This window comes from Pinus tabuliformis, chromosome 1_2, assembly GCF_031772625.1.
Source record: "Pinus tabuliformis cultivar Carrire ecotype Pingquan chromosome 1_2, CPIR1, whole genome shotgun sequence".
Taxonomy (NCBI): domain Eukaryota; kingdom Viridiplantae; phylum Streptophyta; class Pinopsida; order Pinales; family Pinaceae; genus Pinus; species Pinus tabuliformis.
Genome location: NC_142298.1, coordinates 185,561,095 through 185,573,985, shown reverse-complemented (window position 1 = coordinate 185,573,985; position 12,891 = coordinate 185,561,095). Strand labels below are relative to the sequence as shown.

The 12,891-nt window shown below is 40.0% G+C and overlaps 1 pseudogene; it reads right to left on the bottom strand.

Moving 5' to 3' along the window:
• Positions 1 to 12,162: 12,162 nt before the first annotated feature.
• LOC149205112 (UDP-glucuronic acid decarboxylase 4 pseudogene) lies at positions 12,163 to 12,891 on the bottom strand (annotated as a pseudogene).

The following is a 12,891-nucleotide window of genomic DNA, read 5'->3' as shown; positions in this document are numbered from 1 at the left end:
GGTGACCGTATAACTCATGAGTTCCCAAGGATGGACGAGATTCATTGCTTCCTAGAAAAACTAGCAACCATGAAGTAGCATGCATTCTATGTACATCCATTCCCATCCCAAACATAAAAAGGAATGGTTGCAACACTCCCCCTCCTCGCCCTGGGGAAAAAAAGGATCAAACTTACTTGGAGGTCCATCACATATTCTTATGTACCATGAGGAAATGAAATTGTTTAAGAGATAAAAAAGTTATGAGACTCTCTAGAGTAGTTCTTCATCCATATTCCAAAGACCTTATCATCCCCACTCAATCAAATGGCCCTCTGAGACTAGATAAACTCTTGGAGATAATGATTTGTGTGTTGAGGGTATTCTCTATTGATCGACACAAAATCCCATTGCTAGGGTTACCTAACATTATAATATTATCAAGAATGTAGCCAGAGAACCATATGCCATGTCCACTTTGGAGGGTTTACATAGTTTTCCTACGTAACATATAGTCTTGTTGACTACTATTGAAGGGGGTGATCCCTTAGAGTCGAATTTGATTACATTTGACATTAATAAAAGTAGAAATAGGTTATCCCATTAGGTCACTTTTCAGATATCAATTTGTATCTTTAACATATATATTTACCACACTCTTATAGATGAAGGATCCTTCACTTATATCATGGTCTCATCATGATGGAAAGATCCTTGTTCTTTAGAAATTTTCCACTCGAGTACGACACTTGAGGCCTTTGACAGGCATACTTCCTTGACTAAGGAATCTTTCCTTGCATTTTAAATTGAGCTAGGAGGTACGATGCTTGAGGACTTGGACGGGCATACTTCCTTGACTAAGGGATTTATCCTTGCAATTTAAAATTGAGTTAGGAGGAAAAAATATTTCCATTGATGTTGAAGTTGTTGAAGCCCTTCTTGAGTATAATATTCTCCTTGGACATAGACAACTTTATGTTATGATTGTTGTTGTGTATTCTATCTAAGAAAAAATCATCACTATTAATTAGCTTGAATAATGTACACCAACGACCAAATTTACTACTAAGGGAGCTTTGGTGCCATTTGTTAGTGATAACCCCCTAGGATATGCGAATGTCAATGTGGGATATGAAATTCATTCCTAAAGAGATGAAAAACATACATTAATGCCATTATGCCCTCATATGAGAAATGGGATACCAACAATAGGTGCAAACCCACCATTTTGAGAGTGAGATTTGTTAAATACATTTTTTGAGAGATGAAAAACATGGATTAATTACATTAAATTATGCTCTAATTAAAAATGCAATAGAATTATATAACTAGTGCAATATAAGGCTAAAACTAATGCTAAATTTAAAATTTAAAATTTATATATCAAGTATGTTATTCATTCTTAAAAAAATAGTCTTTAAATGCAATTTTTTGGAAATTTTTCCAATTTATTATAATCTAATTTATCTAAAATCCAATACAAATTCATTAAGATCACAAAATCAATTCCAAAATATTAATAATTATATTAAAATTTTAAATATTTTATATAAATTCTAAAACTATATATAATGTTTTCAAATAAAATACTTTTATGATATATATATATATATATATATATATATATATATATATATATATATATATATATATATATATATATATATAGATATACCCTGGAGATATTCCTTTGAGATAAAGCAAAACAAACCCTAAAATAAGTAAAAAAAACATCCTACCTTTAATTTCCTAAAAAAAACATAAAAACAAAACAACAAAACAATATAGATTTCATTTAAAAATAATATTATAACCAAATAAAAATATAGCTCTCAAAAAAACATAAAAACAAAACAATATAGATTTCATTTAAAAATAATATTATAACCAAAAAAATATAGCTCTCATTTGGCTTGACATGACACAATAATCCAAGAGCATACAAATAATCTTATACCGAAAAAAAACATAACCACCTCCAAATGGCGGATCTCATAGAGGAACTTGTTACCAAACGGAAACCTACATAAAAAACCAGAGTATCTCTGCAATAATGTTGATCTTTCAAAAACTTACATCATCTTATTCTTCAGGTGGAAGGAGATTCAAATCCAACGTCAAATTTGGCCCAGCGCATATCGTTCCAGAAGAAACAGAAACAACTTCCCTTTTAGGAGGAGGCAGATTCAAATCGAACACAGATGGCCCTGTGTTTTCCGGTCCAGGAGGGTGAGAAACATGTGATTTTAAGAACCTACCAGAGGAATAGTCATCGCAATCACTCGGTGGATGAGGTAAATTATTTGTCATGCTCAGTTGCACCGCATCATGGATTTTGTGCGTATTAAACACCGCAGTCTCTCCTAGCCGCCCTGTCACCATTGGCGGCTGCTGCACAAGGCTTGCCCAGTCCATCTGATTGGTCGGAGAAGGACCAGAAATAGGAGGAGGGTGGGGACTGGCAATAGGAAGGTGAAGCGGGTTTGTAGCAGCAGTACTACTCATGCCGGGATCCGCCATTCCCTGCGCTCCCACTGCAACATTAACGTAAGCGATATTGAGCTTCAGTTGTTTGATTATATTTGCAGATCTGATAACTGCGTGAAGCCAATGGGTGTGAAAGTCACTGGGGTGTAAATGTGTTAGAAAACCTGCACAGATGAATCTAGCTAGTAAAGGTTGAACACACAGCTTTGCAAAGCAAAAACACTAAAAGAAAATCGAAAGAAGAGAAGAATGATTTCATTCGAAAATATGTTACAATGCTCATGATATAGCATCACTGGGTGAAAATCCCAAGGTAATGCACTATAGTGGTGATCAATGAGAAGACTCAACACCTACAACAAGTTCCGAAGATAACTAGTCAGTTGCAGAGTTAAAGAAGGAGTAAATCATGCAAAAGGAATCTTGCATGCAATCCCATGCTCTAACTAAGAGTCCGCATGTAAGTGTGTAGTAGTTCCAACATGCAAAAGGAATCTTGAATGCAGTCACATGCTCTAACTAAGAGTTTATATGTAGGTGTGTAGTAGTTCAAACACCCCCCCTGAACACCACTATGGGGAAAAATAGAAAATGGGCCTTGGCAACTAAGGCCAAAGGTCACCCAAAATACAGTGCAACATGTACTAAAATTGAGGAAAGAGGGAAAACCTCGTGGGAAAACCCCCCCCCCCCTCAAAATACAATGTAATCAAAAGAAAAGAGGAAGAAAAATACAGTTGCTAAGCAATCGTGTCCTTCACTCCAAGACGATCACGCAAAGAGCGAAACTTCCGCTCAGTGAATGTCTTGGTCAAGATGTCTGCAGTTTGTTCTGCTGAAGGACAGAACTGCAAATCAATGACCCGATCATGTACTAAGTCTCTGATGTAGTGCATATGGATCTCTATGTGCTTCGTCCGCTGCCGCTGTACTGGATCCCTGCAAAATTTGAGAGTGCTCTGGTTGTCACACCAGATGACAATGGGCTGGTGGAACTGGACGCCCAACTCAGTGAGGAAGTGTTGTAGCCACAGAGCCTGAATGGTGATTTTGACTACTCCTCGGTACTCAGCTTCAGCTAAAGAGAGAGCAATAGCAGCCTGCTTCTTGCTCGACCAACAGATAGGGCCAAATCCTAGACTGAGTGAATATCCGAAGGTGGACTTGCGATCAATGTTGTCTCCCGCCCAATCAGAATCTGTGAAGCCAAGGAGATTCAATGTAGTGCCTGCTGCATAGTGAATCCCGAAGGTGATGGTGCCCTGCACATATCGGAGGATGCGCTTGGCAGCATTCCAATGTAGCTCATGCGGCTCTTGCATGTATCTGGAAACTGCCCCTACTGCATATGAGAGATCTGGTCTAGAGTGGGTGAGGTACAATAAGCTCCCCACTAGCTGTCGGTAGAGAGTGCTGTCAACTAATGGAGTGTCACCTCCATCCTCAAGGCGGACCCTAGACAGAAAAGGAGTCGGTGCTGGCTTGCAGTCAGTCATGCAAAATCTCTCGAGGAGATCCCGTGCATACTTAGCCTGAGAGAGTTTGATGCCTGTGGCATTCTGGCTGATCTCAAGACCAAGAAAGAAGTGTAATGGACCCATGTCTGTCATCAAGAACCTATCATGCAAGGCCCTCTTGACTGTAGCAATGGCTGAAGCCAAGCTGCCAGTGATTAGGAGATCATCTACATACAAAACTAAGATAAGAAGAGAATCATGTGTCCTAAGCATGTAAACATTCGGATCAGACTTACATCTTTCAAAGTTTTGTGATAAGAGAAAAGAATCCATCTTCGCATACCAAGCTCTTGGGGCCTGCTTAAGGCCGTAGAGAGATTTCTTTAGTCTGCAGACCAAAGATGAATCCTGAATGAAACCATGTGGCTGCTCCATGTAGATCTCCTCAGATAGGTCTCCATGAAGAAAGGCATTCTTTACATCCATCTGATGTACTTCCCACCGCTGGGTAGCCGCAATGGCAAGTGTAAGGCATATGGAATCCATCTTTGCTACTGGAGCAAAGGTCTCGTCATAATCAATGCCATGTACTTGTTGGAAGCCTTTGGCTACTAGCCTTGCTTTCCGTCTGGTGATTTGCCCATCTGCAGCACTCTTGGTCCTGTAGACCCATTTGCATCGAACAAGTTTCCTTCCTGAAGGAAGGGGGACCAGATCCCAAGTCTGGTTCTCGAGGAGGGAGTTATACTCCTCCTCCATGGCGGACTCCCAAGATGGATGCCCAACAGCCTCAGCATAAGACTGTGGATCAGAAGACTGAACCAGATGACAATGCCAGGAGGGCGATGGTTCAGTGGCAGTGAGGACAAGAGGAGGCTCAATAAACTCTGAGCTAGTCCTCTGCAGATCAAAATTATCCCCCACAAGACCATTTCTAGCAGCTGGTTGGTCTTGTGCATATATCTCACGTAAGCTCCTTGTTCTCTGATTTATGACAGGGGAATATGATTCACTACTGGAAGCCCGATCTAGGCTTGGATGTGGATCATCATTTGCATGCACTAGATTTGTATCTGAAGACTCTGTCTTTGCATCTGCATGCTCTTCCTCGGCATCTGCATGATCTGAATCTACATCTAAGTGCACTGAGTCATCATCTCGGACATGAGGTAGATAAAAATTGTCTGCATGCGAAGCTTGAGGTGCATGCGAGAGACTTTCCTCAAATTTGACACTTCGCTCAATGATGAGCTTGTCCATAGAGGGAATCAGGAGTCGATATCCCTTCACACCATCAGGGTATCCAACAAAGATGCACTCAATGCTCTGTGGATCAAGAGCTTTCCTCTTTTCAGAGGGGATCCGGGCCCATGCTCGAGAGCCAAAAACACGGAGGTGAGTGACCTCTGGTTTAGTGCCGCTCCAAGCCTCAAAGGGGGTCTGATCCTTGACAGACCTATGAGGAGATATGTTCTGGATGTAGTTAGCACAATTAAGTGCTTCGGCCCAGAGCTTATGAGGCAATGACTTGGCATGCAACATGCAGGAAGCCATCTCTTTGAGAGATCGGTTCTTTCTCTCAGCAACTCTATTCTGCTGCGGAGTGTATGGAACTGTGTACTGCAACTGTATGCCGGACTGAAGGAAAAGGTTCCGAAGTGCTGTGTTAACATATTCCCCCCCCATTTTCTGTACGGAGGGCTTTGATCTTTCTCTCTGACTGTGTCTCAACTAGTGCTTTGAAATCTTCAAAGTGCTCAAAAACTTCAGATTTGTTCCTGAGAAGATACACCCAAGTATACTGTGAGAAATCATCAATAAATGTAAGCACATACCTTGCTTTGTTGATGGAAGGATGAGGAAAAGGCCTCATGAGATCACTATGGATCAGATCTAGAGGAGAGGATGCTTTGTGAGTCTTGCCGGTGTCAAACTTTTCTCTGGGATGTTTGCCAAGAACACACCCTTCACAAACTCCTTTGGAGAAACTGATATTTGGCAAGCCTTCCACCATCTCATTCTTGCTTAGCTGCTGCATATACCTATAATTTAAGTGACCAAACCTCTCGTGCCAAAGCCTACTACTATCATCAGCATGTGTAAGCAATAAGGAGGATTCAGATTCAATAAATTCAAAAAATGTATACAGTCTGGTTCCATTGTTTACCTCACCAGTTGCAATTTTGGCATTGCTATGTAGATCATATATGTTCACTGCATCTGGAGTGAAGTCCACTCTCTTTCCGATGCCAGAATGAGTGATCTGATAAACTGAAAGCAGGTTTACCGAAAGTTTTGGAACATGAAGCACATCTTCAAAGCTTCCGTGTAAAAGTTCCACTCTACCTTTTCCGGTGACCGCAATAGGTGAGTCATCTCCCATGAGTATGGGAGGTCCTTTGCATGCATCCAAAGAGGAATAGACTTCCTTTGCAGCAGCCATATGATGTGATGCACCAGAATCTATAATCCATGCATCAGGAGAAGAATTAATTGCAACTAAAGAATGAAAATTGTTACCTTTCCTGTGTGGCGGATCCTCAGTTTTCTTCTTGGCGCCCTGAGGGATGTGGTCCCCAAGGTTGTGCTTCTGAAGAATTTCTGCCATTTGGTCAATTTGTTTCTTCATGCAAGAGGATTCTGGATGGAATCCTCTTTGACAGTAGGTGCATCTGTTTCCTTTCTTCCCTTTCTCATTTCTCAAGCCAGAGGAGTCATTGAAGGGTTTGGTGTACCCTTCCTTCTTTGGATGGGAATGTGCTTTTCCTTTGTCTTTTTGCTACTGTTTCTTCTGATTTGAATCAGATCTGTGATTTTTATTGTGGCTGCCATCATGCACAGCAAGTGCATGTGCTTTTGGAGGTTTGATTTTCCCCATGCCAATGAGTTTATCTTGCTCAAAAATAAGGGACTCCATAAATTATTTGAGAGAAGGCATAGTGTAGGATTTTCCTGTTGCGAGCCTTACTGAATGAAATGTAGACACAAAGACGGAGTATTCTAGCCTGAGCTTTGACATAATAGAGAGAACTTGGCGACTCTCCTCCTTGGATTTGTCAATTCCACAACCCTTGAGTTGCAGCAATAGATCATTATATTTGGTGAAGAAGTCTTGAATTCTGTCATAGTTCCGTGGATCCAATGATAGTAGCTCCACTTCGAGCAGATGTCCTTTCATCTCATCCTGTTTCCCGTACAGCTCTTCAACCTTTTTCCAAATCTCATTGGGAGTATTGCAGGCAGATAGATGAAACTGCAACTCTGGAGAGGTGCACATGCATATGGATCCGTGGGCCTCATCCATACGGTTGAGGTACTTGGATTTCTCTATGGCTGAAGTGGGTTCCACTTCTGTAGCCATGGTAATCCTGTACAACCCTTTATGACGAAGGTATCGAGCCATTTGGTCCTTCCATTCATGATAGTTGTACGGTGTTAGGATCGATGCTTTGGGAAACTCCATTTTTCTGTCAATCTTTGATCTCCAAGCTGTAATACTTGCAAAATAAAGTACTAGTGCGCCTTTTATCTAGCAACCTGTGGGCTCTGATACCATGTAAATGTGTTAGAAAACCTGCACAGATGAATCTAGCTAGTAAAGGTTTAACACATAGCTTTGCAAAGCAAAAACACTAAAAGAAAATCGAAAGAAGAGAAGAATGGTTTCATTCGAAAATATGTTACAATGCTCATGATATAGCATCACTGGGTGAAGATCCCAAGGTAATGCACTATAGTGGTGATCAATGAGAAGACTCAACACCTACAACAAGTTCCGGAGATAACTAGTCAGTTGCGGAGTTAAAGAAGGAGCAAATCAAGGAGTAAATCATGCAAAAGGAATCTTGCATGCAATCCCATGCTCTAACTAAGAGTCCGCATGTAGGGGTGTAGTAGTTCCAACATGAAAAAGGAATCTTGCATGCAGTCCTATGCTCTAACTAAGAGTCCGCATGTAGGGGTGTAGTAGTTCCAACATGCAAAAGGAATCTTGCATGTAGTCACATGCTCTAACTAAGAGTCTGCATGTAGGTGTGTAGTAGTTCCAACATGGGGACGCCGTTAAGTGGAGTCCGCCTATCCAGAGCGGCAGGAGAATCAGTGGACACGAACTTAAGGTTAGTGCTGTTGCTTTGAATGTTGTAGCTCTGGTCGTGACGGCTCATTTCTGGTACTAGGTCAAGCTGGGGAACGGGGAAATTAGTTTTGGCTGACTTTCCCCTTAGATGCCTCGCTGCAGCATCGTATACTCTAGCAGCTTCCTCAGCGGAATTAAATGTACCGAGCCAGACAAGCCTTTTCCACCAGCGGTTTCTGATTTCTCCACCGTAACGGCCCGGACTTCTGTATCTTACACCTATATATTGCACGTTCTTGGCAACAGTTCCAATCGGGCCACTCTTGTCATTGCCATCTTTATCTCCGCGTGTAGGAGCCATGAAAGAGCTTATTCTCACTCGAGGCGGGAGTCTGATAGGAGGAGATGAAATGCGGAGGGTGAGGAGTGAAAGTCCCTTCAATTTATAATGAAAGAGACCGAAGAAAGGTGAGGGTGAAAAGCTGCCGGCGGGAGACGGCGGAGCACTGAATCAACTGCCAACAGATGGACCCCAAGGAAACTAATATTTCCACGCCAACCAATATTCCCTGGGCTTTATCACATTATTATCAATTTGTTTATACGGTTTCCGTGGATACATTGTTAGATGAGGGCAAGAGCTAACGGTCATACCCTTAGGCATTAAATGTCCGGCCACATGCGTCCTCGATTGTTGTATTAAAATATGCGCGAAGTGATAGATAAATAAAAAATAAACCCCACGCGTGTGTGTTAAACAGCTATCACAAACACATGTAGCCGAGCATTTAAAGCCCAATAGTATGCCCGTTAGCTCTTGCTTAGATGAGCCCGGGCGGTTTGTGCGGAAACTTCGAGATTAATTTGACGTGCACAATTAATGTACATATTGCAATAAGTCAAGATTTTACGCATGCCCAATTTTAGGGTTTTAAATTTAATACGTGGGAGAGTATATGTACACTGTCGGATGAAACAAATACATTATATGCCTCCTGGGCTTTATCACATCATTTTCAATTTGTTTGGACTGTTTCCGCGTATACATTGTTAAATGAGCCCGGGCGGTTTGTGCGGAAACCTCGAGATTAATGTAACGTGCACAATTAATGTACATATTACAATAAGCCAAGTATTTTACGCATGCCCAATTTTACTGTTTTTGATTTAATCACAAATTGATGTACGAAGCTAGCAGAAATAGGAAATTAAATACCAAGTTTATAAAAATAAACTACTTTACAATGCAATTAAAGTATGTGGCAATTTAAAAACCTTCTTTTAACATGCCCACAAAATCCGAAATCCCTACCCTAAGGTTCTACAACATGGCATTAAATATGTTCATACTAGGGTGGCTTTGTTTAATTCATATCACATAACACTTTACCTCCATGGTCCTCCAAGAGACTCCCATTAAACTCTTTCACGTTGACACCTTTTAAAAGGAGGTTGACGTCCTACAATTCGTAGTAGGATAGTGTTACGGTTGTGATTTTATGTTCTTAATTTGTTAGTGCCGGGTATAACTGTGTAAACAATTCAATAATGCTCTCACAAACTGGATTCAAGCAAGTAATCTTTAGAAGCAAGCAAGTTCTTAATATGTGTCGGATTCTGCACAAATTAGATTGGAAAACAAACGGAAAAAATTTCCAAAAAATCACTTAAAACTATTCACTTTATAAATATTTAAATTATCATTTTTCAAAATAGAGATTATATTGTTAAGTTGAAATGGATAATTATATATTATTTATCTATGTTAGTACTTTTTATGTAGAAAAATCAAACAAATTAGTTTGTAGGGCCTAATTTAGAAGTATGTTTAATTTTTGAGATTTTCTGTCTAGAACCTTATAAAATCATTTTGATGTATCAATTATAAATTTTTAGGATTAAAACATTTCGACCATAGTTTCTATCCAATTGAAAATGTTCTACACATTAAAAACTTCACAATCTATTTTGGTTTTCTCACATATTGGGTTCTCTAAGATAAATGAGATAAAAATCAGATTTGAATTAAAAGAAGGGGATACAGCTCACAGGTGAGTACTGCACCTGGAGACTGCACTCATACAAAGAGAACTCTCTCCGTACACTCTACTACTCATCAATGAAAGATTACATCATTAAGTACATCACTAGAAATCAGGTAGTTGCAAACAAACTCCTAAACTCTAGGAACAAATCCTAAACTAAGGAGATACGTTACAACTTATGTAACCATTTCTCCATTAATACAAAATAATATTAATTATTTTCAACTCCCCCCTTAATGGAGAAAGGATTATCTTGAACTCCTAGCATCCCTCTAAACAATTCAAACTTTACACGCCCAAGAGGCTTAGTAAAAATATCAGCCATGTTATCACAAGTTTTACAATATTCCACACATATTTCTTTTGACTGTATTTTCTCTCGAACAAAATGAAACTGAGTGTCGATATGCTTGGTATTTTTATGAAAGACTAGATTGTATGCAAGCTTGATGGTACTCTGGTTGTCAGTTTTGAGAAGTCTTCTCAACCAGATAGCTTCACATGTGGCTGCACATAATGCTTGGTACTCAGCTTCACATAAAGATAGAGATACAGTGTGCTGTTTTTTGCTGCTCCATGCTATGACCCCGGATCCAATGCTGAATGCGTAACCTGTGATAGATCTTCGATCATCCAAGTTACCTGCCCAATCGGAATCTGAAAAACCTGCTAGAATAACATCAGAAGTGTCGGTGTACAAAATGCCATAATTACTAGTACCACTAAGATACCTCAACACACTGTTTGCTGCGACCCAGTGACTTTCGAGTGGTTTTGACATGAACTGGCTCAACACATTAACAGAATATGCCAAATTTGGTCTAGTTGTAGTCAGATATATCAAACTACCAACTAGCTGTCTGTACATGGTAGCATCCACCTATTTAGTAGCATCGTCACTGCTCAACTTTAAGTTCTGTTGTAATGGTGTTGTTGCTGATCTACACTGCTCCATTCTGAACCTTTCCAACAAGCTTCTGGCATACTTTCCTTGAGTAAGAAAAGTTTGTCCAGAGTCTCTCCATACCTCCAATCCCAAACAATAATGAATGTTTCCGAGATCTTTCATCTCAAACACTTGTGACATCTGCTGTTTGATTTCTTTGATCAGATTGTTAGCATTCCTTGTTATGATCATATCATCTACATACAAAGAAATCAAAATAATTTGCCTCTGTTTATTAAACTTGGTATATAGATTTGGATCATTCAAGCTCCTATGAAAGCCATGATGAACAAAAAATGAGTCAATTTTCTCATACCACGACCTGGGTGCCTATTTTAAACCATAAAGTGCCTTTTTCAATTTACACACAAGATGTTCCTGTCCCTTTTTCACAAAACCTTCAGGCTGTACTAAATAAATTTTTTCTTTCAAGTCACCATTCAGAAATGCAGACTTGACATCTAGTTGGTGTAGCTGCCATATGTGTTTTGTTGCTAAGGAAATTAGCATTCTAATGGTGTTTAATTTGGCTACAGGAGCAAAGGTGTCATCGAAATCTATTCCCTTTTTCTGTGAGTAACCCTTTGCTAGCAGTCTAGCTTTAAGTTTCTCTATACTCCCATCTGCATTTATTTTTGGTTTATACAGCCATTTGCATCCTATGGGGGTTTTACATTCAGACAATTCAACCAAATCCCAAGTATGATATCTATTTATTGATTCTATTTCCTCATACATTGTAGCCCTCCATACATCGGATTTACTTGCTTCCTCATAATTTGCAGGTTCTACAATGTTTAAAAACTTTGACATTAATGCATAGTCTTTCAATTTAGAATATAATCGAGTATTCCTACTTGATCTCCTTGGTAGGGGACTTACCTCAAATCTGTCTCTTTCAGCCTTTTCTGGGCTTGCATTATTGATTACATTTCTTGTTACTTCTTCTTCTTGTTTCTGCTCCTGCTCTTCATCTTCCTCACTGTTTTCTTCCATTAGCAATGGAATGTGCCAATCATTGTTAGAGTCATCTTTTCCTTCTTCAACCTGTTCTAGTTCTAACATTGTAAATTCCCCAGGATTCCCAAGATTGAAAGGACCAACATGTTCGTCCTCCATAAGTCGCATAAGGCCTTCAACCAGATCAGAAACGAACTGGAAGCTCCGTGTCTATTTCCCATTTCCATAGATTGTCAAAGGCTTCTTGTGCAAAGCCTCAGCAGCAAAATTACTTGCAGCACAACCATCATCACGGCACATTCGCGAAATAAAAATTCGAGCACTCTGAACCTCAACATTTGCCCCAACACGCTTGGCAAGTCTGGATATGTTCAAGATTCCCGCATCATTAGTTTTGATAGTCTTCACAGCATTGTGTTTGTAATGCACAGGGGAAACGGGGCAAGCCAAATGGTAGATCTGATCAATCTCCAACAATAAGGGTTCCACAACGTCATGCCTTATCCGTTCAAACCTCAGATTGCCAAAAAGATGCAAAACATTTTCCCTCCTTCCTGTGAAGAAATTTTCGACAACAATAACATTGTCGCCTCTTGCCATGAGCCTGTCAGCTCCACCCGTCACGTCAACTCGCAGGGACTTTCTCTTCAAACCTAGGAGTACTTTAGCCCCCGAATTCACCATCGAACCCGAATGATATTGAGCACACCGAGAAACAAGCGTCTCATAAACAACCCAATGAGGTTTGTGGGGCACAAACCTTCCATTTTCATTAACATTAGAAGACAAAAAACCAAGCTGAAGGATAAAGAAAGTCGATGCGACGGCGATTCCTATCAAAATTAAAGGCAACCGTTGCTCCCTGAGCAAATAATCTACTGGCCTGATAATAGACCACATCTTTTCTGGCTTAAGAGAGTACTCATCACTATTATTCAT